The sequence below is a fragment of the Alosa alosa genome, chromosome 7 (genome assembly GCF_017589495.1).
Source record: "Alosa alosa isolate M-15738 ecotype Scorff River chromosome 7, AALO_Geno_1.1, whole genome shotgun sequence".
NCBI classification, from domain to species: domain Eukaryota; kingdom Metazoa; phylum Chordata; class Actinopteri; order Clupeiformes; family Clupeidae; genus Alosa; species Alosa alosa.
In genome coordinates, this window is record NC_063195.1 from 26,760,026 (window position 1) to 26,766,025 (window position 6,000).

Below are 6,000 nucleotides of genomic sequence, written 5' to 3' on the forward strand. Positions count from 1 at the left end.
GCTGACGGCAAGAATGTGTGTGTGTGTGTGTAAATATAATGTAAATGTGTAAATGTATGTTGCAAATTAAAAAGGGTATTATTAATTAATGAGCAGAAAAAACACAAAGGAGGTACTCAAACGCACAAGCCCAGAGTGACTTGATCCAGTCCAAGATGAATGCCTTTATCATTTGCTTGCCTTGCTTCTCATTTCCAAAAACAGATCCACAGATCCCTGCAAAAACAGACTCACTGCATCATTAGGCACACATAAGGTGTGTGTGCAGTGTGTGTGTGTGTTTGTTTGTGTGTGTCTGTGTGTCTGTGTGTGTGTGTGTCTGTGCATGTGTGTGTATGTGTGTGTGTGTGTGTGTGTGTGTGTGTGTGTGTGTGTGTGTGTGTGTGTCTGTATGTATGACATGAGTGAATCAAGTTTGCAAAAAGACCTTGCAGTTGAACCATGTCCATTGGCTTCCTCTTTGGAGAGTATTCTACATGTCCTCCCTTAAACTCCTGTTTCAGCAGGGACGTCTTAATAAAAGCTCCAGGATCTGTAAACCCAGCCTCATGCGGACTCAACTCAAACCACATCTCTGCAGAGGAAAAATTGTTGAGTTGTTTTAAAACTAGATGTACCACAGAGCGGTACAAAATATGACCGCCGCCCAGTCCAGCACGTTTTCCACAAAAATAAGTCACGCTGAAAGGCATATATGATTCTAACTGACTCAATACAACAATTTGGGTGCACAGTCAGTTCTGTACTTAACTTACACATAATCTAACATTATACTGCAGCTAACAGTTAAACATGCCAGTGCACCAATTGCGAATATTAAGAATGACTGACAACATTTAGGCTACAGGAAACAGGATTTTAAAGATCAGTGGCTACTTTATTTTCAGTCTGTTCTATTTTCCTACATTTTGTTAATGTAAAATAATATAATACATTGCCATATTTGCATTTAGCCTGTATATCAAGTATCCTGCCAAATGTAGGCTAATTTATTTATTTGTGAATCCATCTAGCTAAACCAAATATGCCCATGGTGACCTATCTGACTGCATACTGCCTAATACTACTACTAAAACAGTCCATTTTCTCTTCCACAAAACCCAACATAGGCTAATCAAGGATATATGTTTTATACTTTTAGTTTTTATTTGAAATATCTGCATTGATAGGGGCAGTAGGCAAACGTTAGGCCTACTTTCGTTTTGCACTTCAGCTTGTATTCGGTGTAAACAAACAAGCATGCTTGGAAGCCTGGAGTTGTCAGTAGCGTTCTACCTTTGAATAAAATGGGAGTATTACGGGAGGCTACTTTTGTGCCGGTTCGCTACAGCTATATTTTGCATATTGCAGCCAATACGTCAACTGGGCTAAAAGGCATGTTAGGTTACCTTTAATTCTCTCACTGCATTCTCAGAATCTCATCCTGTTCCTCCTATATCCAATGAATTCGGTGGATAGAATAACTAATTTCTTCAATCTTTGCATCCTGGCTGGCTAGTCTAACTTTCCCTTTTTTTTTTCATGCTCTTGGATTTGATAGAAGCGACTACTAGCGAGTCACAACGCGAAACTGCTAACGTTGATGGGAGGTGAAGTTTTTATGCTGCATTCGCGACGTGATTCTATGGTTTGCACCAGTAATGTTTCTCGATGTTGCGGTGTATTTTGTAGACAAACACTGACATGGTTAGAAGTCATTCGAACCAGTGCGCCTAAATCATTTTTTGCACTCGCACGGCATCATTTTTACTCGCATGTGCGAGTGAAATGGGCGCACTGTAGAGCCCTGGTCTACTGTGTGAGTATGTGTCATACGTAGGATTACTGTGAATGTATGTGTGTGCGTGTGTATCTGTTTATGCACATGTGTGCATATGGAATGGGTTTGCATGACCCCTGGAGACAAACATACGCAAAAAATGGGTCATCCTAGGCCCTGCGGTTCTCAAGATATTCACAGAAAACTGTGTCTGCCCTACCCTCCTTTCAGGAGGTCCAGTCCAGCGGGGGGGCTACAGATCCAAACGAAAAGCGATGGTTCCATGCTATCCATGTGGGGTTACATGCCCACCAAGTTTCGTGTACCCCGGTCTTTTTAGTGTCCCGGGAATCCTTGTTGGTGTACGGTCACTAAATGTACACATAAATTATTTTATTGTAAGGCCCCCCATGAACGAAAGTCCACGAAACTTGGCATGCATTCGGAGGGTGTCATAATGATCCTACACATTCAATTTCGTGCAGTTTTGACCATGTCAGCCAGAGATATTGTGATGAAAACACCTAATGTTTTGCTTTTTAATTTTTAACTAGGTGGCGCTATACATGAAAAATAAGTGGTAATGGGATAAGTTGACATGGCCCCTAAGACCAACATACAAAAAGGTGGACCTCCTAGGCCCTACAGTTCTCGAGATATTCACAGAAAACTGTCTCCGCCACCTACAGGCCAGTTGGTGTATAGTAACATAAATTAATTTATTGTGTGGCCCCCATGAACGGAATTCCACAAAACTTGGCGTGCATTCAGAGGGTGTCATAATGATCCGGTTACATGCCCACCAAGTTTCGGTGTACCCGGTCTTTTAGTGTCCCGAATCCTTGTTGGTGTACGGTCACTAAATGTACACATAAATTATTTTATTGTAAGGCCCCCATGAACGAAAGTCCACCTAAACTTGGCATGCATTCGGAGGGTGTCATAATGATCCTACACATTCAATTTTGTGCAGTTTTGACCATGTCAGCCAGAGATATTGTGATGAAAACACCTAATGTTTTGCTTTTTAATTTTTAACTAGGTGGCGCTATACATGAAATAAGTGGTAATGGGATAAGTTGACATGGCCCCTTAAGACCAACATACAAAAAAAGGTGGACCTCCTAGGCCCTACAGTTCTCGAGATATTCACAGAAAACTGTCTCCGGCCACCTACAGGCCAGTTGGTGTATAGTAACATAAATTAATTTATTGTGTGGCCCCCCATGAACGGAATTCCACAAAACTTGGCGTGCATTCAGAGGGTGTCATAATGATCCTACACTTCCAATTTCGTGCAGTTTTGACTATGTTAGGTCACAGATACCTACTTTCGGGGGTCCGGTCTAGAGTGCGGATCAGGACGCAAATTTCTGTCCGAACCCGGCCTGCGTCCGACAGAGTTGTGTCCGAACCCGACAGGCATTTTCATTGTTATGTCCGAACCCGACCCGAGCCCGACGCAGATGATGCCTCAGTTATTCCCATGCTAGTGATTAAACGCTCACGCTTGTGGATAGCCTGTCTTTTTTAGCCCATTAAAACGGAACACACAACAAATTGTCTACAGAATCAGATGAGCGTGCACGCACGCAGGTCACACACAAAGCACATTAACACAAGAGGCCCAAGCAAGCATAGCCTAAATAGAATTCTTGTCTTACCATTGACGAAAAGTCTTAAAATGAACTGCAACAGTCGTTGAAACTACAGTGCCTCTGTCACTGATCCATATGCAGCATCGACGTTAATTGGGGCAACTTCGAGGAAATCCTCATCCAGTTGAACGAGACGACCTTTATAGCCTACCGGTAGCCTGTCTTTACCACAGTATGCAACGCAAATAATCTTAAAATCTCCTGATAGGCTAACAACTTTTTAACGCCACCCAAGACTGTGCTTATGTGCATATGCGATGTGCATAACCTTGTTTATGTAGTGGTGAGGCGTGATTAGCGATGTGTGCATTTCAGGCGGCATGCCTGAAATGCGTTATCAATGATAAACAAATCTTGCACACAGGAAGAAAGCTATTAGGTCTTTTTTACATTTTTCTTTATTCTCAAAAAACAAATGTTTGCATCATGTAAAGCAGACCTGTTGGTTACCCAACATAATAAGGGATTTAAATGTAAAGCTTCCAATGCATATAAGCCCCATGTGTCCGAACCCTAACCCGGAGTTTAACTCTCCGGGAGATCAAAACGAAAAAGGAGGTTACATGCCCACCAAGTTTAGTGGTACCCCAGTCTTACAGTGTCCCGGAATCCTTGACGGAAATTTGGACATGCAAAAAAGAAAAAAAAGAAAAAATCTGACTAAGGGCCTGTCCACACGGAGACGCTTTTTAGGTTAAATGCAGAGTTTTTGCTTCGTCTTGGCCGAGCGTCCAAACGAATTCTGTAAACGCACTGCCCGAAACTGCACTTTCTTGAAACCTGGTCCCAGAGTGGAAAAATCTGAAACCGTAGCCCGTTTGAATTCGTTTAGACAGCGAAACCGCACATCCTGCTTGCGTATCGATGATGTCATCGCCACACCTCAGCTGCCCTGGAGTTGCACTTATAGTATTGCCTAACAATACTAGTTTTCATACATGACATTACCTACCATTACACTCCGTAAGATAAATATCACAACTGGTGCTTTCAGCCGAGATAGCTTATGACTTGGTGGACTGAACACTGTTTTTTCCCGGTGTTTTTTATGCATTCTAGCTACTATCAGTGACGCGAGAGAACTTAAGTTATTAGGAAAGTGCGGTGTAAGTTTAGGCTACATTAATTTGTGCGTAGTGTCAGTGTCATTCATTATGACCGACGCTAGCGAAGCTAGCGAAGCGGTCATATAGGGATTGTCAAAGTTTTTTTTTTTTTTTTTTTTTTTCGTCATCTACTTCCTGAATTTTGGTCAACGATACCGGGACAATCGAACCACGGGGCACATGAAATTTGGTGGGTATGTAGCCCCACTAGACTTTTACGGAAAAATTTCGTTTTAGTCCCGGGGGCCACTCCCCGTGCTGGGCCCCGAACCGCCAAAAAAAGCAGTTTTTCCTAAATAACTACCTGAATCGTGGCACTGAGGATGAAGAATCTTTTAAGGTATGTTGGTCTCAAGGGCCCACATCAACCTGGCCCATAATCACTAATTTGTGATCCCCCCCCCCCCCGTAAAAAAATGAAAATGCAATATTATTCTGCTTTAATCGCCCCTATCTTCAGTTAAGATGTTCAGAACTGCACCAACTTTTTGTGTATGATTGACCTGGCATTCTCTGGGGGTATGCCAAGTTTTGTAGAATTTCATCCATGGGGGGGTCTAAAAAAAATTAGGTTATGTGTACATTTAGTGACTGTACACTCATTGGCCTGTAGATGGCGGTGCACACATATACACATGCACACACACACAGGCACCCACATACTATCGGTATTAGAACGGCTGATACATAATTACAAATTCAGTAGGATTAAAAGAAAGCCAAAATAAATATTCAGCATTATCATCATGGCTGCATTTCCAGTATTGGCGATAAGTAGTCGTTTGTCCACTAGATGGCGCAACCTTGCAGTGAGACTTAATTTTGTTGGAAGTTAAAAGTGGGTTGGAAAAACAATGGACGCTTCCTACAAGGACTGTACCGCAGAGAACGTCTAATAAGGATAGGACTATGCGCGGCGGTCATAATAACATGTGTTCACAAACGCCACTCTTAGAGTCTGGTAGGACTATAGTTTACAAGCACTTTCAAAATTTGTTTCAAAGACTGATTTTCACACTGGTCTGAAATTCTATACCATAAGTCACCAATATGAATGATTTCACGGAAAAATATGCTATGTATGTTGTTGTTTTGTACCTTTCACTTTGTCCTTGTCAAATAATGTCCGGTCTATAGCACTGTAGAGTGGGTATGGATTGGAACCATCTCGGTCTCTGGATCCGTCATCTGACAGGGTCCTAGTCTCCAGCTGATGTGTTACAAACAAACTCAGTTCCTTGTTCATTCATTCATTCATTCGTTCATTCAATCGTTTATATGTCTGTCTGTTTGTCTGTGTTGTCTGTCTGAGTGCCGATCTGTCGCAATGTGATTAGCGGTCTTGAACAAAAAGCTATTTTCAATGTCTTTGTCTATACAACACACATTATATCCCAGAGATATTGTGAGGTGAACAGTGCATAACTCAAGTCAGTCTTTCTATTTGCTTCAGTTCCATCTCTTCTGGTACACCTTC